We start from the raw sequence: 26,875 nt of genomic DNA on the forward strand, positions 1-26,875 counted from the left end.
GGAGGAGGAGGAGGAGGAGGAGGATGAAGAATGTCAATGAGGAGGATGATGATTAAACTTTAAGTTTATATTGTTGAAAGTTGAAACAATGATACTTGAATATTTTGTCATTTTGATATTAAACTTGATGTATATGATGCTATTATCAATTATGGTATGATCATGATGCTATGATTACAAGTTTATGTTTGTTTTGTTGTTCATATGATGCTATGTGACATGCATATTTTAATTCATGCTTATAGGCTTCACAAATATCAAAATATATATATATATATATAAAAAATTTACATGTTTTTGTACTAACGAACCCAAACGAACCCAAACCCCTTTTCAAAATTTTGCCGTACCAGCGTACCGGGTTCTTCAAACCCGAACCCGAACCCGAACCCGAACCGGCAACTTAGCAATTATTTTATATGAATTAAAAAACCATCTTTCAATTTAATTTTAATGTATTATTATGTGTAAAAAGATTACTTTATAATATAAAATAGGAAACAAAATATAATTGAAAATAAATGCATTTAAATTAATTAAATTTCTCAATACTAATGTAAAACAAAAAAAACTTAAATATAATCAAAGGTATATTAAAATTATTATCCATCATTTTCATCATACATTAACTTTGTCTTCATTTTCATCACATGTTCTCTTTCTCAATTCGTTTTGTGTGTATCTTGGAAGGATACTTATTATTTTTGTCTTACTGCAAGAAAAAAATACTGTTGGTGATGGGTCAGTCCCCGCCATTTGCTAAAAAATGAAAACTTGGAGCAATGTTGGAGCAAAGGACACATATGATACTAGTAGGATGCATTGTTGATATTTCATAAAGGTAAAAAATGTTGGTTTAATGAGGAGCAATTTTTTTTAATAGACTCCGCCTTTAATTTGCATATGCAACATGCAATAGATATAGTGAACCATGCATGCTTACAAAATGTTGAAGTTACTGATATGTGAATAACTAACTCACATAAAAGCACTTAACATTGTGCACATTAAAGATACTAAATATAAACTCTTATAAATAATCATTCCATTTAGATATCATTTTCGGCTAAGCCAAAATAAGCCAAGCCTATCAAAGTAATGAACACAATAGCATTAAAATTTCCTCACAACACTATTTGGGTAGATAATTGTGATCCTATGAGACATCCAATTGAGCATGATAGATTTTGTAAGGGGGTTTTAGAAGGCATGAGATTATAGCTACAAAATTACTGTTGTTTTTTGTATTAGTTATAATTGTAATTATTTCATAGAATGGTTATTATATTGTTTTTGTTTGTTGAGGTGTACTGTCCTCAAAGTTTTGTTCTCTATTTTGCCCAAAGAAACGGGACTCGGACTCGGCTCGGACTCAGCAAGGCCGAATCAGACTCGGAGTCAAACTCGGCTTCAGACTCGGATGGACTCGGGAAAGTGAAAAACTCAAGAAATTTAGAGATTTTTAAAGATTTAAAACTTGTTTCAAGCACCCTTTATTCGAATACACCTTAAAGACACAATAACATCATCAAACTCAGCTCATTTGATTACATACACAAGTATACATCAATCACATAAGCATAAACGCAAATTGTAGCTGAAGGAAATAACAAACATAGATATATAAATATTGTCAAATGTATACAATATTACAAAACTCATGGAATAAAAAATCCATGTCATCATATGATCATCATCAAATGTTTCATACAAATACCAAAGGTAAATACAACTACAAGCCTATGGCTCAGAGGAGCCAGCACGGCTGCACCCTCCGGCCCCGACCCCCTGCGAAGGCGTCTAAGGTAGGTCCTGGATGATTCGATAGCCATAGCCGCTCCCCGTGACACCATGCCATGCTCACCAACGTCAAGAACATCCGTGTCACTATCTGCCTCTGAATCTCCTATCTGTGCTCGTGCTCTTTGCTCCTCCTTTGCCATGGCTACAGTCTTAGGCTCTATATCTACCTGGTCGATCCAATCAGTGTCAAACTCGAAGGTTAAATTTTCCCTACTTCTATCGATGCAGTTTCCCCCCATATTTTTCGACGGGAGTTTGGGGGCAGCGCCCCCAAGGTGGGGTCAAGGGGCATACAGGGTGGGTCGAGGGGCAGTGCCCTGCAAGGCCAAAAAAACTTATTATTTAATAAAGGGGTTGGGTGTTATTTTTCTATTAGCTGACATGTTGTAACTCTAATTTTTCTCATTCTCAGGCAGAGGTTGTAGTGAACAAAGAGGAGACCATTGATTTTAAAAAAACTTTTTAAAATGTTTTTTTTGGTCATTTTACGTAACCCAACCAGTAGCCAAGTTTCAAGCACTGGACTTGCCGAGTTTGGCGAGTTTTTGCCAAACCGCCAACTCGGCAAGTCTGAGTCCAAGTCCCAGAGACTCGGCGAGCATGTCTCGGACTCGGACTCGTCGAGTCTGGCGATTTTCTGGTGATTTTCGTTTCTCTGCTCAAGAGTAGGCCTCACCTAAATAAGATACCCAATACACCTCACAAAATTGATTTCCAAGAAGAATTCAAAGATTTGATAACCATGCTTAATTGAATTGTAGGTGCCTCTCAAGCCTGCTTTTTTGACAAGTGGATGTTCTTCTTTATACAGGTGATTGTTCAAGGAAAGGGAATGTTCAATTGGGCTAGGGTTATCAGTAACAACCTAGATGTGCGGTTGAGGAGGCTAGTTCCTACTAAGTCATTCCACATGAGTTCATATGTTATATATTCTTTAGCCAGATGTTTTGAGTATGTAGGACTACCACACAAAGGAGTTGTTAGGAGAGGGCCCAGAGAGATAAGAGTATATGATTCTTATGCTCAATTGCATCATCCGCATAAGAATTACTACAAGCTAGTCAACGATACCTTCACAATGCATATCACCAGGACACTACAAGGAGGAATTCACCAAAGATTGTCTCCAGAAGCACAAGAACTTGTGAAGAAACATGGTGCATGGTTCATTCAATTTCCTAAATTCACCTACATTAGGATCTATTGATGTCCTTCACCACCTTACATGTTGCCAAGGTATCCTATGGATAGAGTAGTACTACTTGAAATGACTAGACAGTTGGCAACTTGTGCTAAAGCATCAAGACATAAGCATGGGAATGGTATCCCCATACCTATTTCACTGGGAAATTCAATTGAAGTATGTCCTAATTCTCAAGCAGCTGAAGATGCAAAAAAGGAACTATCTCTCTACTCATTCACATCTTTTGCCTTGAGAGAAAATTTTGATCCTAATGGTCATATGGAAGAAACAGTTGGGAAGAAGTACAAGCATGTATTTCAAGTAGAAGACTTTGTAATGTCCCCTTATGGGTTTAGGGATGCTTTAGCCATAATTAATCAATTTCAAGATACTTATGACTCAGACTGAATATATTAGGAGACAACTCCACCTTAGCATGCATCAAATCAATGATATTTCGCAAATCAATCAATTAAATATTCATAAATAAATTATTCGTCTATCAAACATCCCTAGTTCTTAATGTAAGTATCAAACCAATTGTAATGTCCCCTATTAGGAACATCTCCTTCCCCACTTCTTTAAACACAGACAGTCATAACAGAAAACATATTCTTCTTCCTGATATTAACTTAAGAGTTCTTTTGATTTATATTATAATATTTATTTGTCTGATCAAATCATTACTATATATATATATATATATTATGTATTTATATACTATTATTATTACATTCGTCTATAGAGCATTCCTCAGTTAATATCATAATAATAGTTATTATACAATTATCAACATTTATTTGTTTATTATAATTATTAGATTATTATCAGTATTTATTTATTTATTTATTATAATTTATTAATATTTTATTCATTAAATTCTGCATAAGAACATTATCGCACTTCATATATTAAGCATACGTATTAAGCATATCCCTGTGCATACTACCGAGAACAAAGATGTTACTGATAGAAATGTTGTCATTGATGTCAAAGGAATTTGGAGGATGATGAACATATTGGATGAAGCTTAGATGATTGTTAACTTATACAAGAGGTCAATGCATGCAAACATAGATCATCATTCGTGCTGCTACTTGTACACAAAATGCTCTTGGACAGAGCAAGACACATTAAACATTGCAATCTTATCAAATATAGACGCAGTTATGGAGCAAATCGAATTAAGGAAGACAGTGATTAAAGTAATCTCTATATGATACTTTGGTCAGTAGTTAATCCTATTAACTATATACAGCAAACAGTAAACAACATTGAGGACAGGATGTGATTCATATTAATCAAATATGCTATGCAAGACATCGACTAAAAAGTATGAAGACACCCGAACATGTGTTAAGGAAGCGACTCAATCCTTATGATTATATGGTCAGAGATCTTGGTAAAGACAGAAGGTCAGAGAATAAGACAAAACGTGGGACCCAGCAAGTGAATAAGACAAAAAATTAATATTGGCATATGTTTATTAAAAGTATTAAGGTATTATAGCACTATACAAATCAATGACGGCAAGGGTAGTAATAAGGCAACAAAAGATTTAAATAAGTCAAATATTCTCAAAGGTGGCAGCTATATATAAGACAAGATTTGTAGGGCCCACCTCCTTATTCCCCACTAAAAGGCAAAATAATCCCACGTATAAAGCAGTGGTCAATTCATTCAGTCTGAAATAAAGGTGAATACGTGGCAAATATCAAATCAACATTATAAATTATCAGAAGATGCACACTTGTTGTGATGGCAGCGATCTATTGAAGACAAAATGAAATGAAAATATAGTGGCCAAAGAATTCAATAGTATAAGTAGTCGATATGGTGAAAATGGAAACATTACGCAGCATGGCAAAGTGTATACACAGCAAATAGAGTGACTATGAAATAATTGAAGATGTGGTTCGTATTAAAAAGACAGAGGGCATGTCACAAAACAATACATTGGAGAGTTAATAATAAAGTTGTGATAGCAGCCACATGTTACGTATTACATGACAGAACGTAAGGCAAGGATGTGATTTGGTTATTTCAAATCAAATACGTGTTAAAGATTATATCTTAATGAAATGATACGATATGTCAAAGAGTTTTATGAAGTCGATTATAATATGATTTGTGTAATAAAAGTCAACTACAAATATTAACGAATCTGATAAATATATGATGAAAGGGTGAGATTGGTAATAAATGGTTAATATGAAAAGTTTCAGTTAATTTGTGACATCTCCAAAAAGGAGCAATAAGAGCTGTCCATGTTAAAACGGCTTCTAAGAAAAGTGACTCTTCATTGTGAAAATCACGTCTTGTAAAAGGTTATATTTAAAATCAAGGGACACATCCCTTTGTGAAGGGGCATAACAAAAGATATATATGCCATATTAAATCGGTGTTGAAGTGTGCGTAGAGTATCGAAAAAACAGAAGATCCTTGAGCTGTAAGTGCGTTGAGTGTCGAGTAAAATTATGAGAATATAAAATCAGTAAAAAGGAAGTTGTGTGGAGTAGGGAGTGAATAAAGAAATGTGAAAAAAAAAAGGGAAAGCGAGTAGTAGTGGAAAGTACGTAAGGAATAGATATTTTAATATCTATTCAGATCTGCAATTGAAGGATTAAAAGAAGATTACTAAAGGAGTTGGGATGCAGATATAAGAGAAGGTAAAGAGCAGACCTGTGGACAAAAACTGAAGGAATTATTATCAGATTTTATGAGGAGATTATATTGCAGATTTAAAGTAAATTAATGTGCAGATATATATATCAGAATTATTGTCTGATCTGAAAGAGATGTGAGAGCAGAATTGTAGCAGATTTGAGGAAGATATTATAGCAGATTTATATGAGTTTAGTGAAGATATTGTAATCAGTTGTGTAACAGATTTGTTGTTCATCATAGCAGTTTGAAGAAAGAAATTAAGTGTCCATCATCAATTGAGAGAGCAACATTGTTAAGGTGGAAATTCATGTTTATATCAAGTGGGTTGGTGCTCACTAATTCAAATTAGGAATTTAGTGCTTCCAGTGAGTTGGTGCTCACAAAATCAGGTTGGGGAGTTGGTGCTCACGCAATCAGATTGGGGAGTTGGTGCTTCCAGTGAGTTGGTGCTCACAAACAGAGTTAGGGGTTGGTGCCTCTAGTAGGCTGGTGCCTACAAATATTGTAAAAGAAGATTTATATAAAAGCATTTATTGCCATGGTTTTCTCCCGTAAGGGTTTCCACGTATATATCTTGTGTTCTACTTGTGTTCATATTAGTTAGATCACATATGAATGTTGGTATGCAATGAATATGTTAATGAGATAAGCTATATAATTGTGATTGAAGTTGAAAGAGTTTAAATTGGTAAAATTTGTTGTTATACTGATTCACCCCCCCCCCCCCTCTCAGTATAACCGTGTGCTCTTCAGTTACTGCCTGTAGCTTTATAACAGTTCTGTTCTCATTATTACAGCCTTCCGTATTGGTAATATTCCTTCCTTTTCGATCCCCATAGAATATGATAAACAAAAGTAAATTCCCCCCACCCTTTTGAAATGGAGTTGATCCTCATTAAATATATTGGTATCAAATGGTTGCATTCTTTGGGAGTAGACATATCTTTGTCAAGGACTAATTAATCTTTCTTAAGATCATACTCTTAAGATCATACCTTTTCATTATTCATGAGTATTTGTTATTTATACAGAATGACTTTTCCTCTTAATTGCTGCCTTGAATCACTATTATAACCGTTGTCTAAAGAGTAATCATCTTTTGAATAACTAATCGGTTGTTAGCTAATATATGTAACAAATCCCTTCATGGGTGGTGATATCAACAATATTTTGCTGATTACTATGTACGTGGTAATCTATGAATTTTATTGCTGACGGTAGTCATCCCTTGGCGAAAGCTAATATATTTGTATCGCTTAATATTCGTATCTTTCGGTTATGTGAATCACTGGCTTTAATGGCTTGTTATCACTGCTATCGTTGGCTCCATCAACCTATTAATAGAACCAATGTCTAATCAACTCTATAACCGATTCTTATATTTATCTTTATATTTATTAATTTATTATTTTATTATTTATTAAGAAAGAGATTAATACATATGATAGTTTAAAGGAAAGTTAGTTTCAAAAGTAGAAGGTTTATATAGAGAAGAGAAAGTTTTTGAGGCAAGGATTTGTTTGTTATTGCTGACGATTAACATTTAACCAATTTATTGACTAATTATCATTGTCTACAGCTTAGGGGACAACTCTGACACCCGCAGTCCCCTTACTCTTTATTTATTCTGCTGGTTATTGACGAGGATGAAGGCAGTTTTAATATTAGTTTTGTTACATATATTTCTGACTTTATTTATTATTATATTTGTTTATAATATTTCTAAATGTTTATGATAGAATAATTATTTATTTTATTTGGATATTTCAAAAATATATTTTATTAATAAATATTAATAATAATATTTAATAATTAAATATTAATAATTACAAATAATCATTTGTTGATTATATTAATTTATAATAATAATTGTTTCATTTAGATTATAAATAACGATCAAGGAGGGGACATGACAGTCCGCCCTTCCCGAATTTGCTTGTCCTCAAGCAAATGTTTATTTTAATTTCCTCAACTAAGTCATCTACCAACATGAGTTAAACAACACACCGCATATACATGGGAAACACGAAGCATACACATGGAAGGCACAGAGCATACACATGGAAAACACGAAGCATACATATATGCAAACACGGAGTATACATGTGAATACACACATTGTGAAATTTCTTTCTTGTTATGAGTAGAAACACAAATCAACACCAGCTTGATGCAAAAACATAAACACTCAATCTAGTTTGTGATCTCAGGTAGAGTATTTAAGAATTTCAAATGGAGTAAATATAATGAGTCTGATTAGCCATATCGACAAAGAGGATAGATAGCACAATGTTTGGATACTTTCCTCAAGTATTAATTAAATGGACATGGCTTAACTCCCTATTCGCCATTAATGAAAGAGAAAAGATTTAGACACAACGAGACATCCGTAGCGCTTATCAGGCCCAATAGCGGTACACTCCCCCTTGGCCCAACTGATGGCAAACTTTCAGTCATCCACAGCGGGTTGCCTTGACAGAGGCCTAGTTTCTGCTGACCTCATTGCTCTATCTCTCTCCCACACTAGTGGTGAATGTGAAGTATACATCTATTATTAGTCAATTTCTTTAAGATTATACTATTATCAATGAGATAATTCGATACTCATTCCCTAGTGAGACCAAGGAAAAGTAGGTGCAATAGGATGCCCATAGCGCTTATCAAGCCCAAGAGCAGTACACTCCCCCTTGGCCCAACTTGTGGTAGATCTTCAGTCATCCACAGTGGGTTGCCTACTTGACAGAGGCCTAGTTCCTGCTATCCCATGGCCCTATTCCCTTGTATCTTATTGGGTTTGGTATGCAATTTATCCATTCATCATTACTTACTAATTAATCCATGGTTTCTTTATGGGACTAATCCTTGTCATCTTAAAATCACATTAATAATGCAATTCAATAATGACTTGTAATTTCAATAAATATTTGTGTATGCATTAGCCTTCTCCGTATTCACTTCCTCAATGAGGTCAAAAGGATTTAGACGCAATGAGATGCCCGTAGCGCTTGTCAAGCCCAAGAGTGGTTTACTCCCCCTTGGCCTCAATAATGGCAGACCTACAGTTGCCATAGCGGTTGATGTACCTAACAAAGGCCTAACATCTGCTGACCTCATTGCTCTACCACATTTCCTCCCTAATGGTCCATATGGAATTTATGATTAATTTATTCTCAATTTAAATGCCAGCTTATTTGTTATTTTTTTTGTCATTATTATATATATATATATATATATATATATATATATATATATATATATTAAGTATTTTAAATGCCACATGGATATGCCTAGTTATCCGCTATTCTAATTTGAATTACTCTGAAGTCATACCCATTCAATATTTTATTTGGCTGATAATAATATATTTTAAATTTATCTTATGAGATGGAACCCTCGTTGCTTATCGGTCATGGTATTTGCCTCTGTTTATTGAGTAGAATAATTCGTTGATTCAATCTTAGCCTACAGGATGGCAAGATCATAGCTCTGATACCATTTGTAATGTCCCCTTATGGGTTTAGGGATGCTTTAGCCATAATTAATCAATTTCAAGATACTTATGACTCAGACTGAATATATTAGGAGACAACTCCACCTTAACATGCATCAAATCAATGATATTTCGCAAATCAATCAATTAAATATTCATAAATAAATTATTCGTCTATCAAACATCCCTAGTTCTTAATGTAAGTATCAAACCAATTGTAATGTCCCCTATTAGGAACATCTCCTTCCCCACTTCTTTAAACACAGACAGTCATAACAAAAAACATATTCTTCTTCCTGATATTAACTTAAGAGTTCTTTTGATTTATATTATAATATTTATTTGTCTGATCAAATCATTACTCTCTCTCTCTCTCTCTCTCTCTCTCTCTCTCTCTCTCTCTCTATCTATCTATCTATCTATCTATCTATATATATATATTATGTATATACTATTATTATTACATTCGTCTGTAGAGAACTCCTCAGTTAATATCATAATAATAGTTATTATACAATTATCAACATTTATTTGTTTATTATAATTATTATATTATTATCAGTATTTATTTATTTATTTATTATAATTTATTAATATTTTATTCATTAAATTCTGCATAAGAACATTATCGCACTTCATATATTAAGCATATGTATTAAGCATATCCCTGTGCATACTACCGAGAACAAAGATGTTACTGCCTGTAGCTTTATAACAGTTCTGTTCTCATTATTACAGCCTTCCGTATTGGTAATATTCCTTCCTTTTCAATCCCCATAGAATATAATAAACAAAAGTAAATTCCCCCCCCCCCTTTGAAATGGAGTTGATCCTCATTAAATATATTGGTATCAAATGGTTGCATTCTTTGGGAGTAGACATATCTTTGTCAAGGACTAATTAATCTTTCTTAAGATCATACCTTTTCATTATTCATGAGTATTTGTTATTTATACAAAATGACTTTTCCTCTTAATTGCTGCCTTGAATCACTATTATAACCGTTGTCTAAAGAGTAATCATCTTTTGAATAACTAATCGGTTGTTAGTAACAAATCCCTTCATGGGTGGTGATATCAATAATATTTTGCTGATTACTATGTACATGGTAATCTATGAATTTTATTGCTGATGGTAGTCATCCCTTGGCGAAAGCTAATATATTTGTATCGCTTAATATTCGTATCTTCCGGTTATGTGAATCGCTGGCTTTAATGGCTCGTTATCACTGCTATCGTTGGCTCCATCAACCTAGTAATAGAACCAATGTCTAATCAACTCTATAACCGATTCTTATATTCATCTTTATATTTATTATTTTATTATTTTATTATTTATTAAGAAAGAGATTAATACATATGATAGTTTAAAGGAAAGTTAGTTTCAAAAGTAGAAGGTTTATATAGAGGAGAAAGTTTTTGAGGCAAGGATTTGTTTGTTATTGCTGACGATTAACATTTAACCAATTTATTGACTAATTATCATTGTCTACAGCTTAGGGGACAACTCTGACACCTGCAGTCCCCTTAGTCTTTATTTATTCTGTTGGTTATTGATGAGGATGAAGGCAGTTTTAATATTAGTTTTGTTACATATATTTCTGAATTTATTTATTATTATATTTGTTTATAATATTTCTAAATGTTTATGATAGAATAATTATTTATTTTATTTGGATATTTCAAAAATATTATTTATTAATAAATATTAATAATAATATTTAATAATTAAATATTAATAATTTCAAATAATCATTTGTTGATTATATTAATTTATAATAATAATTGTTTCATTTAGATTATAAATAACGATCAAGGAGGGGACATGACAGACTTCTGGATGAATGTTCAGGATGATGTAGAGGTAAAAAGAAAGATGCACTCTAAATTGCCTTTGGATCTTATCAGGAAATGCAAAGTTTATAGAGTAGCAGATCAAGCACAAGACAGTGGTAGATATCTTCAATCTTCCTATGAGAAGGAAGACAAAGAAGTGAAGATAGATTGGGATGAGCAAGAAGTCGCAGACTTAAGAGCATTGATGGACCCAATCTTGAGTTGTACTCGTAGATGCATGGATGTCCAGCATCAAAAGTTGAAGGAACAAAACATAGCTATGACATTTAGCTTAGAAACAAGAACAGAAGGAGGAGAGACGAGTGCAAGTGAGAACACTTCTCATTCTAAGGGGTCAGAGAGAAAGGAGGGACCTAAAAAGAGAGAATCATCCAAGAAGAGACAAAAGGTGAATCTTGATAATCCCTCGAGTGCTTCTTCCAGACATGAACAGGAGATAAGTCAAGGAGAGGATCAAAGAGAGAAGGTGTATGAGATAGATGAGTCCATGGAGTCCATGGTACAGAATGATAAACAAAACAAAGGAAGGACACCTCAGCATTCGTCAAGTCAGCCTCTTCCTCTCCAACTTGATGTTAATGAGCAACAAAGAGAAAGAGATGACGATGAAGCGACATCTCCTTTTAGAGCCGAGAGGCTATTGCCTGAAGAAGTGCAGGTAAGAGAGGGAAAGTCTTCCATTCCAGATTGGCTTAGAGAAAGACTTACAAAGATAGTTGTGGTTGAAGATGAAGAGCAAGTATTTGATTTGGAAAGCCTTCTAGGCAATTCTCAAGAGGAGATTGAAAGGAAGAAAGCTACAAAGATGTCTAAGGTAATCAGAGAAGATACAGGATCCAGGAAGATACAGATAGCTACACCAGCAATGGACAAGTACGATGATGAGATCATGGCAGAAGAATATGATTTAGAGACATTTGACCTTGGTCCACTTACCTCCGAGCAAGCCATGGAAGATGCGACTGATTTAGTGAGGGCAGTCAATGATAAACAAAGAGAAGAAATAGAAAAGAATAAAAGGTTGGAAAAGGAGATTAATGCTTGGAGGAATTATTTTAGCCACCTTAATGAGCCATTGAGGCGACAGGATCCAGTAATCTCACCCTTCCAGGCACTCGCTCTTGAGTCAATAAATCAGGCAGAAAAGATGAAGAACTCAACCTGACTCATGGATACATGGATTGATAGATCCTACATGGTAGCCAAGGAATTTGTAGGAAGAATGATGAAAACAGTCAACAGGGCTATCCAGGTCCTTGAGATCATTCATAATCTAGTGGTAACTGTCGACGCATTCACTCACACTAGAGACATTGTCATCCCAATATTGCAAGTGGTAAGAAGGACATCAAGACAGGTTTTAGCACAAGAGAGGATAATTGATGGTGGAACCCATAATCTCCTACAATGGTCAACTTTGCTCCAAATTAAAGAAGCTCTATTCAAGGACATCAATAGTAGGTGCAGCCAAGTTGAGGACACTATTCTTCCTATTCAAGATAAGTTGTTTGATGTATTATGTGCAATCCTTGATAGAAGGATAGAGATTGAAATAGATGTGGATGTCCAAGAATTGGAGGATAGGGTCAAGGTCATTTTTTGTAGAGAGGAAGATATGATCACAGAAGAGCAGCGAGATCAGATGTATGCTACTATGTTCTTGATCAAGAAAACAAAAGAGCTAGAGCATGGATGGGAGATGACTCTTCTTGCGGCCTTTGATGAGGTCCTTCACTTGGAAAAGCAAATGAAGAACCTGCTCGAGACTCCCATTGCAAAGATTGAAGGGATTACATCCAGATTCATTGAATATGCCAGAAAGGAGCATGGAAAAGGGAACAAAATTCTAGAAGAGAAGTTGTTATGAAATGATGTGGCGATTCAATTCCTATTGGACGATGTTTGCTCGTTATTTGTGCCAATTTCTATTGGCTATGATATGATAATGCTTATCTAAATAGGGTTATTTTTGTAACAAACCCTTATTAGGGTTTAGGTGTCAAAATCTCAGCCTTTGATCTTTAAATCCAGGCCATTCATTGTATTTGAGAGTGCTATATAAGCTCTCACTCAATTCATTTCAGAAGTTAAGAGAAGAAGAAGAAGTTTATTAGCAGCAGAGAGAAAAGTAGTTATTCATAGAGAGTACAAATTTGGTGAAGAGAGAAAGTTGAACAATTGTTGTTATATTTTGCTATGAGATCAATGAAATATTGAAGTTATGGTGTTTTATTGCAATCTTTGTGGCTTCTTACATGGTTGTTTATCTTCTTGAATCACTCTTACTGAAGATAGTACTTAAATTTAGGAATTAGATTGAGTGATAAATGTTGTGTTTGATCTTTTAGTGAACCTCATAGTCCAAACCACTAGCCCCTTACTGATTGTAAGTGTGCCTTGTGTGGTCAACTGAAGATATTGAAATTGTTTAGGGTTCAATCATTACTTGAATATTGATATGTATCTATTTTCATTAATGATTCGAAAATCATAGAATTCCCTTAGAAGATCACACCGATTCCAGTAGAGTTGTTGTTCTATGGCGATATTGAGATTGGTAGAGTTTCACTAAGATCACCCTCCATTTAGTCATTTGTAGGCTCAGTTTAGCATAGCCCTCTCGAATCCCTTATCTTTTGCCTTTTTTTGAAACATTGGTTAGTATTAGGAAAATCTAGTTCCTCATTGGTAAATTTATAGAAAGTACATAAGGCCCCTTGATGAAACAACAAACACAACGAACATTGGTGCTTATCCACACATAGAGAACCTACACATTAGAACCTTGGAGTTGCCTCGATTGATCCATAAGCGAAATCTTCAGCATTTGGGGAAGCTTTGTTCAAGAGAGGATAAGGTACCTTTGGGTATTTTATTCTCTGTTTCATCGTGTATAAAAGACACATCAACAGTACCCAGGAAGAACCCAAGCCACACCTAGGAAGAACTCAAGCCGCACCTAGCAAGAAAACGAACCGTACCAATACCAGGACCCAAGCTAAACTAGAAGAACCTGGTAACTTAGTTTTAAAGGTTAAAATGACATAACGAATTAATCTACATAATCTAAATTGTAGATTAATTTAACAAAACCTCAATTGGTAAACTCTAGTGTAATACCATGAGATCATGTAATATTCCCACAAATTTTATTTTGTTTTTGATCACAACAAATACTACAATGCACCCATTAAAGTTAGAAAATATAATCTCAATACTGCTGAAAGTAACCCTTCCACTTTCTGATCACCAAGAGCCCAATGTGGGAAGGTGAGAGCATACGGTGATAAGGGGTTCGTTAGCTCATTGATCTTCGGAAATTACAATGCAACTACAATACTGGGCGGCAAGCCAGCCCCTTCCACTTTTCAACGGGATAAAGACCAAGAACTTAGCGGTAAACTAGACAAGAGAACAAAGAGCATAACCAGAACCAAATCACTCTATCGCTTATGCAGCGGGAGGACTTATACATAAAACTATCACTCAACCGCGTATTTCAGCAGGAGGACAATATCACTCCACCACTTACTCAGTGGGAGGACAGAAGTACAAATGAAATTACAAACACTAAGGCGGCCTAGCCAGCCTCTTCCACTTATGCAGTGGGGATTACAATGAGCACCTCAAGTCCAATAAGAGGTTAGTACTACTAACCAATGACACAAGATGATTACAATGAAGTACTACAAACATTCAATCATAGACTAAAACTGATTTCAGGCTAAAACATAAAACAACAATTCTGATATAAATACCAGCCGCTCCAGAAGGGCCAGCAACATCGAAATGCACACAACTCTTCCAAATCAAATCCAAAATGCTCACGAACTCAAGCGAACAACTGCTAAGACCAAGGCGAACAAACAAGAAGCACAAACCAGCATCAAAATCACCACACACTGATGGCACACAAACCAAGTCAACTCCAAAAAGGTAATGCCAACTGGGAATTTCGGTTTTCTCTCAAAACTTCCAACCAACACCAAATCAAACGCCCTATATTGCAAGTACAAAATTGTTCTAGCTAGGAAGCCTCAACTCTGAAGCTCAGTTTTGCTATTCATTTCGGCAGCATAACAATGCAAATTCTTTAGATGATCCAAATGAGAGCCCAAGGCTCTTATTTATAACTTTTTGCTCTCCCAAATTCAAATGCAAATGCACACAAATACGCCCAAATTACATGTCGCTTCATTACACCCCAAGGGCGCCCAAACACATTTGAAATATATTAAATATGTCCCCTCAAAGATGGCGTCCCCTTCCACTTAGGCAAGTTCGAACTTTGCCTAAGACAAAAACTTGCAAACAAAACATATAGTGATGCTCATGAAATAAGCTCGATTTCTCTTATGCCATTGACTTAGGAAAAAATGATAAAATCACTTGAATAAAATAAACTTCTATTTCCCAAAGTCGTCCAAAATATAATAATTAAATATTAACCTTAGAATGCATTGTTAATATTTAATAAATCATTTTGCACGCCAAATGCTCCTCAAAACCCAAATGAATTGAGGACTGAAGTACCGAACCATCCGCTGGACTGAACTGAATCTCTAAACTGCCCTGCTATAAATAGAACCACTTGAACTGATACTTACTAAAAATAGTAAGTCATGCAATACTGCTCTGAAAAACATAATCTTCACACCCAGTGACAAAATATGGAAAACTCAGTAAGAAAACATCATCCAAACAACCAACCACTAACTTACTAACAATAGTAAGTTCATGTTGCACCAACGTTTGAAACCCTAATACTTCATTCCACATAGCCTACGGGTCACTCAATAGGCCAATGGACCACTAAAAGCACATCATTGAGAAGGGGGCTTTACAGTCCGCCCTCCCCAAAATTGCTTGTCCTCAAGCAACTGTAAGACTGGATGCAATAAAATCTCATTTTCCCACCTAGCATCCTTTGCTGGCAAATTTTTCCACTTGATCAAGTATTCCTTGATCACCCTTCTCCTCAAAGAACGCTCCCTGAAATCAAGGATAGCTTCAAGAATCAAAACTAGCTCTCCCTCCTCATCAGGCAGAGGTAAATCCAAGAGCCTTCTTAAGACGAGACACATGAAATACATTATGAATCCTGTTGCTCGCCGGTAGATCCAAATCATATGCCACTTCTCCAATCCTCCTGTTGACTTTGAAAGGGCCATAGAATCGTGGCTTCAATTTCTCAACTACACTCTTCTTGAGAGTAGACTGTCTGTAGGGTTGGAGCCTTAAATAAACCATGTCACCCACCTCAAAGGTGCACTCAATTCGCTGCTGATCACCATACAACTTCTGCTGATTCTGCATATGCTCGAGATTGTCCCTTAGAATCCTCAAAATATCTTGACTCTGTTGCATCATGTCCTTCGCCTGAGTGGTTCTGCTATCACCAAATACCAAGTCAGTGAAGCTAGGAGCTTCATAACCAGATAGTGCCATGAACGGTGACATCTGGATGGACATGTGATAGGAGTTGTAGCAATACTCTCCTAGGTGAAGCCATCTCACCCATGCATTCTGCTACTCCAAGACATAGTTTTTAAGATATCCTTCCAACCACTTATTCACTATCTCGATCTGTCCATCAGTTTGTGGGTGATAACTTGTGCTTGGAGTGAGCACAGTACCACATAATCTAAAAATCTCCTGCCAATAATCACTTAGGAACTTGTTGTCCCTATCACTCACAATGTTCTTCGGTAACCCATGTAACCTGAACACCTCCCGAAAGAACACCTCAGTAACCTGAGCTGCTGTTAAAGAACTGGTGATGGCGAAAAAGTGAGCAAACTTAGTTAGTCTATCCACCACCAGATAAATGATATCCTTCCCCTGGGCCCGTGTCAACCCAGTGATGAAGTTAATGGATATACTTTCCCATTCTTGACAGGGAATGGGCAAGGGTTGTAACAAACCAACTGGCAGAGTGTGCTCATCTTTGTTTCTTTGGCATGTATGACACTCCTTGATGTACCTCAAGACATCATTTTTAAGTCCCTTCCAAAAAAACCTCTCTCGGATCTGCCTATATGTTTTGAGGTAACCTTGGTGACCAGCAAGGGGAATGTCATGGAAAGTCTTCAAAATCTTCTCCTTCAGCTTAGATTCAATCACAATGAAAATCCTTCCTCTGTATAGAATCAACCCCTCAACTGATTTGTACTTTTCATCATAAAAAATGCCCTCTATAATGCTGGTTGCAAACTGATTTTTGGCATAATCAGCAAGCAACAACTCCCTCCAATCAGCAGTGAGCTCGCACAGTGAGCACAAATGGGGCCTTCTAGATAAGGCATCAACCACTATGTTATTCTTCCCTTTAACATACTCAATATCAAAGTTGTAAGTCTGTAGCTTACTCACGCACTTCTGCTGCCTTTTGTTCAATTCTTTCTGATGCATGATGTGTTTAAGACTATTATGATCAATCTTAACAATGAACTTACTCCCCACAAGGTACTACCTGAACTTTGCAAGGGCATGCATTATGGCAAGCATCTCCTTGTCATATATCGAATATAGCCTTTCAGGCAACTTCCTACTCTCGAAGACTATACGATGCTTATCTTGCATGAGGACTGCACCAACCCCTTCTCCAGATGCATCACACTGCAATTCAAAAGGTTTGGTGAAATCAAATAGAGCCAAAGCAGGGCAAGAACTCATGATCCCCTTAAACTGATCAAATATTGTCTGTGCCTTTTCGGACCATTCAAAAACTCATTTCCTTGTAAGATCTGTGAGGGGGGCAGCCAACTGAGTGTATCCCTTCACAAACCTCCGATAAAAGCCACAAAGACCCAAGAATCCCTTTAAGTGTGTTATGTTCTCAAGAGGAGGCCAATCAATGATAGCTCTAATATTTTCAGGGTCTACCTTCACACCACCTGCACTGATAATGTGACCAAGGTAGAGCAATTCTTCCATTCCAAATTCACATTTGGATTCCAGTATGCTTAACACATCATCCAAGTGTTGTAAGTGCTCCTTCCAAGATTTGTTGAATATGAGTACGAACTTCCTCAGCTGTTTCTGGAAGATTTCATTCCTGCATGATTTTTTTTCAAAATGTGTCAGAGCCACCCTTCCAAGAGCATGTTGATAATCTCTTAGGGCAGAAAAATTGTTGTCATTCCTCCTTCCTCGCTTCATTTTTTGATTCATGAACTGATCCAGAGTGAGTATATCTCGGATCTCTCCAGGGAGAATAGCATACTCCATATAGTTGTTCCTTATTTCATCTGTTGTAGGTATCTCCATTTCAGTTGCTTGTGCTTCTCTTGGCAAGAAGACAGGTTTCAGAGGTCTTGGGGCTGAACCTCCACTGTTGCTCCCATTGTTAGTCCCATTTCCATTTCCTACAAGAGGATTAGAAGTGTTGGCTTCCGGTCCATTGTTAGGTTGCTTAGCGGTGCCAACAACATTCTGGTTAATTTTGGCCAGCAATTGAGACAACATATCCATCATGGCATTGAATTGTCTCTCAGCCTTCTTATCAGTAGCCTTATTTGCCATTGAATCCATTGAATCTACAGAATCCAATTCTTTCCCTCTGTTTCTCAATACCTCTGAAAAGGTATCTACTTCCGGCACTACAGGAATCTGAAACTGTTCTCTTATGTTCTCTGTTGTAGTAACAAACGTCTCTATCACTCATGGAGAATCCCGACCCCTCTGAAACTCACAGGCTGGCAAGAAAACCACCTCTGATACAATTGCAATATTCCCACTAATTTTTTTTGTTTTTGATCACAACAAATACTACAATGCATCCATTAAAGTTAGGAAATATAATCTCAATACTGCTGAAAGTAACCCTTCCACTTTCTGATCACCAAGAGCCCAATATGGGAAGGTGAGAGCATACGGTGATAAGGGGTTCATTAGATCATTGATCTGCTGAAAATTACAACGCAACTACAATACTGGGCGGCAAGCCAGCCCCTTCCACTTTTCAGCAGGATGAAGACCAAGAACTTGGCAATAAACCAACTAAGGGAACAAGAGCATAACCAGAACCAAATCACTCTACCACTTATGCAGCGGGAGGACTTATACATAAAACTATCACTCAACCGCGTATTTCAGCGGGAGCACAATATCACTCCACCACTTACTCAGTGGGAGAATAGAAATACAAATGAAATTACAATCACTAAGGTGGCCCAGCCAGCCGCTTCCACTTATGCAGTGGGGATTACAATGAGCACTTCAAGTCCAATAAGAGGTTAGTACTACTAACCAATACAAGATGATTACAATGAAGTACTACAAACAGTCAATCATAGACTAAAACTGATTTCAGGCTAAAACATAAAACAACAATTCTGATATAAATACCAGCCTCTCTAGAAATGGGCCAGCAACATCGAAATGCACACAACTCTTCCGAATCAGCTCCAAAATGCTCACGAACTCAGGCGAACAACTGCTAAGACCAAGGCAAACAAAGAAGAAGCACAAACCAACATCAAAATCACCACACACTGATGGCACGCAAACCAAGTCAACTCCAAAAAGGTACGACCAACTAGGAATTTTGGTTTTCTCTCAAACATTCCAAGCAACATCAAATCAAACGCCCTTCCAAAGGAATGATTGCCTAGCCTCTCCAATACGCTTCCGACAAGCCTCTACACAGAAGTAACGGACACTCAAGTAGAGATCTATGAACAGAAATCCGCTTCAGCCACTCCAAACCAGCAACACAAAAAACTTACCAAAACTCTAAAACTAAAAATCCTCACACCAAAATCCACTCTCAACACACCCACCAGCTAGGTACTATATTGTAAGTACGAAACTGTGCTAGCTAGGAAGCCTCAACTCCGAAGCTTAGTTTTGCTCTCCATTTCGGCAACATAACAATGCAAATTCTTTAGATGATCCAAATGAGAGCCCAAGGCTCTTATTCATAACTTTTTGCTCTCCCAAATTCAAATGCAAATGCACACAAATACGCCCAAATTACATGCTGCTTCATTACACCCCAAGGACGCCCAAACACATTTGAAATATATTAAATATGTCCCCTCAAAGATGGCGTCCCCTTCCACTTAGGCAAGTTCGAACTTTGCCTAAGCCAAAAACTTGCAAACAAAACATATAATAATTGAGGACTAAAGTGTCGAACCATCCGCTGGACTGCACTCAATCTCTGAACTGTCCTGCTATAAATAGAACCACTTGAACTGATACTTACTAAAAATAGTAAGTCATGCAATACTGCTCCGAACAACATAATCCCCGCACCCAATAACAGAACATGGAAAACATAATCTTCGCATCCAAACGACCAACCCCTAGCTTACTAAAAATAGTAAGTTCATGCTGCACCAACGTTTGAAACCCTAATTCTTCATTCCACATAGCCTACGGGTCCCTCAATAGGCCAATGGACCACTGAAAGCACATCATTGAGAAGGGGGCATTACAGTCCGCCCTCCCCAAAATTGCTTGTCCTCAAGCAACTATAAGGCTAGATGCAGTAAAATCTCCTCATTTTCCCACGTAGCATCCTCTGCTGGCAAATTTTTCCACTTGATCAAGTATTCCTTGATCACCCTTCTCCTTAAAGAACGCTCCCTGAAATCAAGGATAGCTTCAAGAATCAAAACTAGCTCTCCCTCATCAGGCGGAGGTAAATCTGCCTAAGCAACAACATTATGTCCAGGAGCCTTCTTAAGGTGAGACACATGAAATACATTATGAATCCTACTGCTCGCTGGTAGTTCCAACTCATATGCCACTTTTCCAATCCTCCTATTGACTCTGAAATGCCCATAGAATCGTGGCTTCAATTTCTCAACTCCACTCTTCTTGAGAGTAGACTGTCTGTAGGGTTGGAGCCTCAAATAATCCATGTCGCCCACCTCAAAGGTGCACTCAATTCGTTGTTGATCAGCATACAACTTATGTCGATTCTGTGTATGCTGGAGATTGTCCCTCAAAATCCTCAAAATATCTCGACTTTGTTGCATCATGTCCTTCGCCTGAGGGGTTTTGCTATCACCAAATACCAAGTCAGCGAAGCTAGGAGCTTCATAACCAGATAGTGTCATGAATGGTGACATCTGGATGGACATGTGATAGGAGTTGTAGCAATACTCTCCTAGGTGAAGCCATCTCACCCATGTATTTTGCTACTCCGGGACATAGTTTCTAAGATATCCTTCCAACCACTTATTCACTATCTCGATCTGTCCATCAGTTTGTGGGTGATAACTTGTGCTTGGAGTTAGCACAGTACCACATAATCTAAAAATCTTCTGCCAAAAAGCACTTAGGAACTTGTTGTTCCTATCACTCACAATGTTCTTCGCTAACCCATGTAACCTGAACACCTCCCAAAAGAACACCGCAGCAACCTGAGCTGCTGTAAAAGAACTGGTGATGGCAAAAAAGTGAGCAAACTTAGTTAGTCTATCCACCACCAGATAAATGCTATCCTTCCCCTAAGCCCTTGGCAACCCAGTGATGAAGTCCATGGATATACTTTCACATTTTTTGACCGAGAATGGGCAAGGGTTGTAACAAACCAACTGGCAGAGTGTGCTCATCTTTGTTTCTTTGGCATGTATGACACTCCTTGATGTACCTCAAGACATCATTTTTAATTCCCTTCCAAGAAAACCTCTATCGGATCTGCCTATATGTTTTGAGGTAACCTTTGGCAATGGTCAATACTGCTCTGAATAAGGTGTATCTAGCAACTGAAGCGAATGTCTCATCATAGTCTAATCCCTCTTTCTGTGAGAACCCTCTGGCTACAAATCTAGCTTTATGTTTCTCTATGCTACCATCTGCAGCATGTTTGATTTTGAATAGCCACTTGGATGAAACAACAGATTTTCCTTTTGGTCTAGGAACAATTTCCCAAACATCATTGTTTAAGATGGATTGATATTCCTCTGACATGGCATCTTTCCATACTTGATGTTTAAGTGCTTTTGATACATTAGAAGGTTGTGATTTGGAGAGATCATTCATTAAGGCTACATAGCTAGTAAATCTTCAGGGCCTCTTACTTTCTCTAAAAGTCCCTGAAGGAGCTACAAAGTTCCTTGCATCTTCCATAGTTTTGTGAACCCATAGTGGTCTTTTATTAGGGTTTTCCTGGGGTGGAATCTGAACTTCATTCTAATTCTCTTCTGAATACTCCCTCTGAACCTCAGGAACAGGATCCTTTTCTAGGTCTGAAGATGGAGCATAAGTTTTGACTCAATAGAGTATCTAGCTCTTTTGAAGGCTATGTCTTCTTCAAATATTACATCTCTACTAAATTCAATATTACTATGTCCAGGTACAAATACCCTATAGGCTTTAGAAGTTTCACTATACCCAACAAAGATCCCTTTTCTTCCAGAAGGTTCTAGTTTTGTTCTTTTCTCTTTAGGTATATGAATATAAACAGGGCATCCGAATATCCTAAAGTGAGTGATATCCGGCTTTATTCCAGTGAAAACGTCTTCAGGGGTTTTGTCTTCAATGTGGGAGTGAGGAAATCTATTTTGTATGTATACAGCAATGTTGGAGGCTTCTGCCCAAAGATGAGTTTTTAAATTTTGATCAAGGAGCATGGCTTTAGCTGCTTCTACAATAGTTCTATTCTTTCTCTTAGCAACCCCATTTTGTTGGGGGTTGTAAGGAACAATGAACTCCCTCTTAATCCCAGCTTCTTTACAGAATTCGCTAAATATGTTTGAGGTGTATTCCCTCCCATTATCAATTCTTAGGGTTTTTATTTTCTTTCCTGAAGAGTTTTCAGAGAGAGATTTGAATTCCTTAAATCTCTTGAGGATCTCTTTAGATTCTTTACATTTAAGAAAGTAGATCCAAGTCTTCTTGGAGAAGTCATCAATGAATATTACATAATATAGAAACCCTCCTAATGAAGGTACGAACATGGGCCCACATAGGTCTGAGTGAACTAGTTCTAAGACATTGCTTGTTTTACTAGAACTATTCTGAAAGGAACTCTTAGTATTCTTGCCTAGGGCACACCCCTTACATGTACCTAAATGGTATTGTTTTAACTTGGGTAAACCAGTGACTAACTTTTCCATTGAAGATAGAGCACGAAAGTTTAAATGTCCTAATCTTCTATGCCAAATTTCATTAGAATTTGTAATATCATGAAGTAGAGCTAGGTTAGGTTCAGTACATACCTCATACAAATAGCGTTTCCTATGCCCTATGGTTATAGCCTTCTTGATAGAAGAATTCTTTGGCCATGCCAACACTTTGCTATTCATGAAGGTTACGCTATACCCATCATCTTCAAGTGTAGAAACCCGGTTCCTCTTGATGCCTGGAATGAAAAGAACTCTGGTGAGTTGGAGAGACATGTCTGACTTCAACTTAATGGTGCAGGTACCAATGCCTTTCACTAGATGTGCAAAGTCGTCACCAATAGTTACCTCTTCATCAATCTCTTCTAACATGGAATCCAATAGTTCTCTATACCCTGTAATGTGTCTTGAAGACCCACTATCTATGATCCAGGTGTTAGATTTGTTGGATACTTGGTTAAAGAGAGCAGAGTAGAATACATGTTTCTCAGAATCATGCTCTTCCTTATTCTTTTTCACTTTTGCAAATGTAGCTTGTTGTTTAATTCTATCTGGACATCTTGCTGCATAGTGCCCATATTGATCACATCTAAAGCATTGAATATGGGAAACATCTTTCTTAGATGAACCTTTCTCACGGTGGTTCTTCCTCTTCTTGAAGTGTTTCTTCTTGCTTTTCTTGTGGGAGTTCACATTTAGGACATGGAGATCTTCATCTGTGTTCTTCTGTTTGATCCCTTTCTTGTTTAGTCTTGACTCTTCTTGAAGACAATCTGATCTTTAGCCAGTCAAAGTTTGGATATTTAGCCCTTGCACTAATGCCTTGAACGAATGTTTTGCATGTACTAGGCAAACCATCTAGAGCAATAAGTGTTAGCTCTTTTCTTTGGATCTCATATCCAAGTGTTGCCAATTCATCCCTTAGTGTTGATATTCTCATAAAGTATGCATTGATTGATTCTCCTTTATTCATACTTATATGATTAATTCCCCTCTTTAGAGCCAAGGTTCTACTTGCATTGTTTATTTCGAATGTGCTTTCGAGTGATTTGAACATATGGTGAGCAGTCTCATGTTTTGTCAGGATTGTCATAGTATGATTTCTAACGCCATCGACTATGATCTTCATAGCCTTTTCATTCCCTTCAATCCATGTCGATTTGTCAGGGTCATTCTCTGGTTCTTTGGATTCTTCTTTTATAAAAGATTCAACTTTATTTTCTCTTAGGATCATTTTTATTCTGAATTTCCATGCTGAGAAATTATCTCCCCCTTCAAGTCTATCCTCAAATCTAATAGCATTGGCCATGGAGAACTGTGATGTTTATAACCTTTGATTTGAACTTCTCAAGTTTGAATGCCTCAGGTTCTTCCAACCTGGCTCTGATACCATGTAAATGAAATTCAAATTTATGTTCAAAATCTAAAGGTTATAGATTTTGTCTCTTTTATTTTCTAAGACGACTTTCTTTCTATATTTACTTGAAGATATATTCAATATTTTATTGCTGGTTACTGATCGAAATTTCCTTTGTATTGCAGATCGCTGTATAGAACATTAATTGATTTTGATATCTTTCTACAGCACTCGAATGGCATATATATATATATATATATATATATATATAACCTTTGATCAAGGCATGCCTTGACCGGGCATGTCTCTTGACATGTCCAATCAAGACATGTCTTGATCATATGAAGTAGATGTTGTTTCATAACAAATAATAACAAACTTTGTTTATACCCGATACCAATCAGTGTCATTTCAGATGCTAATGATTATTGATTAACCTGATAACAATCGGTTTATTATAAGTGCAGATCGATAACCAAAATCGGTGATAGTTATCATACACAATAACTATGATATGCAATATTAATACGATCTGATTTGAAAGTTATGAACACAATCATGGCATAAGTAATATGATCATAACACGATCAATGGCAAGTTTGTATATGCTGTTTAAGTATCGATATATGCAAATCGATACTTGAAATCATGAAATATATATGAAGATGATTATAACAAGTTTATAAAATCAAACTGATTGATCAACATAAAGTCTACCATTTGTTTTGTAATTTCATCGATAAGGTAGATGATTGAATGAGAGATAAATGAAGTCTCTCATTCAATCATTTATCTGACCGATGCTACTTAGTTTCAACATTGCCTCTAATCAATTCAAAGAACTTTGCAAGGAGAATGGTATAAACAAAATATCACTCCCAAGGAAGCATGGTCAAGAACAAGACCATGTAAATATAATAATAAATATATATATATATATACTTGTGAATTTTTAGTTGTGTTGGTTTTGCACTAATTCTTAAGAATAATAGGAGGAAAGTAGATGCAATGAGTAAAATATATAAATTCATTGGCTATAGCAGCAATTAAAGGCATTGATTTTACTTGATGTCTCTACAACGAGGATTTTGATTAGTAGAGATGTGGTTGCAAATGAGATGTTCTTCTCAAATGATGACAATCTATAAATAGTCTTGTATGGGAAAGCTGGAAGCTTCTACTGGTAAATCTAGTGTGAAAATTAAAAGAGTCTAGAAAAAAATCACAGAACTACAAACATCAAAGGGGTTGAGTTATGATGTTGGAACTGAGAACCCAAAGAAAAGCCAACATGGTAAACTGAAAAAGCATTACAATAGTTTGCAATTTGTATGATGTTTGGCAGGATGAAGAACTAGATGATGAATAGGCTAATTCCCAACATTTAGAGCAATCTCAAGAAAATGAGCAAAGAAGACCAAAATAGTATTATAACACACCGAAGGATATTCAAGAAGATGAAATGTCAAAACCAATGGAAGACTAGTCTACACAATTGACAATACAACTAGTGCAAAGTGATAAGAGAGTAAGTTTTGCTCTTACACCTTGTTTTGCAGGTAGTTGAACCTTGCATGTATGATAGACCAAGCAAAACCCTATATGGTAGGATGCCATGATGATGGGGTTTCAAGTCTTGATGAAGAATAATACTAGGTTACATCCTAGATCAATCTTTATATACCAGGCTGACATATAAATATCAATCAACACCTTCAAGATTTAGAATTTAGAAGAAGTTCTAATCCAAAGCTTTATATAAAACTCAATGGTGATAACATTGTGATACTAGTTATTTATGTCAATGTTCTTTTGAACAATGGCAACAAATCCAAGTCAATTCAAAAGGTGAAACGAGACCTTTTTTCTATTTTTGAAATGACTGATCGCAAGATCCTGCATTATTATTTAGAAATATGATTTTGGCAGCTTAAGAATGCTATGCTTTTATCAGAAACTAAGTATGTCAAGAATCATTTGATCCTCATCAATCTACAATTAGATATATCTTTACTCTTAGATCAAGTTTAATTTCATGATAGAGAAAATTATACTATACAACTGACCCTTCTACTGAAGCAAAACATAAGGCAGTTATTGGGACAAGATGTGAAGAAATGTAGCCATGAAGAATTTTTGTCAATCTTCAACATGGTACCATTACAGTGACTTTTACTATTTTGTTACAATAAGGGAGTTCTCAAGATGATGACAAAGAAGAAAATCTAGACCATCAAGCTCACACCAAGAATATTGAGATCCATCATTATTTCATCTGACAGTTTGTCAATAATGAAGAGATTTGTCTTTATTATTTACCTACAAAGGAGCAGGTTGCAGACACAATGACTAAATTGCTTAGTAAAGATAAATTTGTCAAATTTAGGGATAAGCTTGTAAGTGTATCCAATTTAGTCATTAAAGGGGAGTATTACATAA

The 26,875-nt window shown here is 36.3% G+C and overlaps 1 protein-coding gene across 2 annotated transcripts in view; it reads right to left on the reverse strand.

The window, feature by feature from the left end:
* The window catches only part of LOC131037898 (uncharacterized), a 176,935-nt gene that overhangs the window by 40,170 nt on the left and 109,890 nt on the right, over positions 1 to 26,875 (reverse strand). The window lies entirely within an intron of this gene.

The sequence above is a fragment of the Cryptomeria japonica genome, chromosome 4 (genome assembly GCF_030272615.1).
Source record: "Cryptomeria japonica chromosome 4, Sugi_1.0, whole genome shotgun sequence".
NCBI classification, from domain to species: Eukaryota; Viridiplantae; Streptophyta; class Pinopsida; order Cupressales; family Cupressaceae; genus Cryptomeria; species Cryptomeria japonica.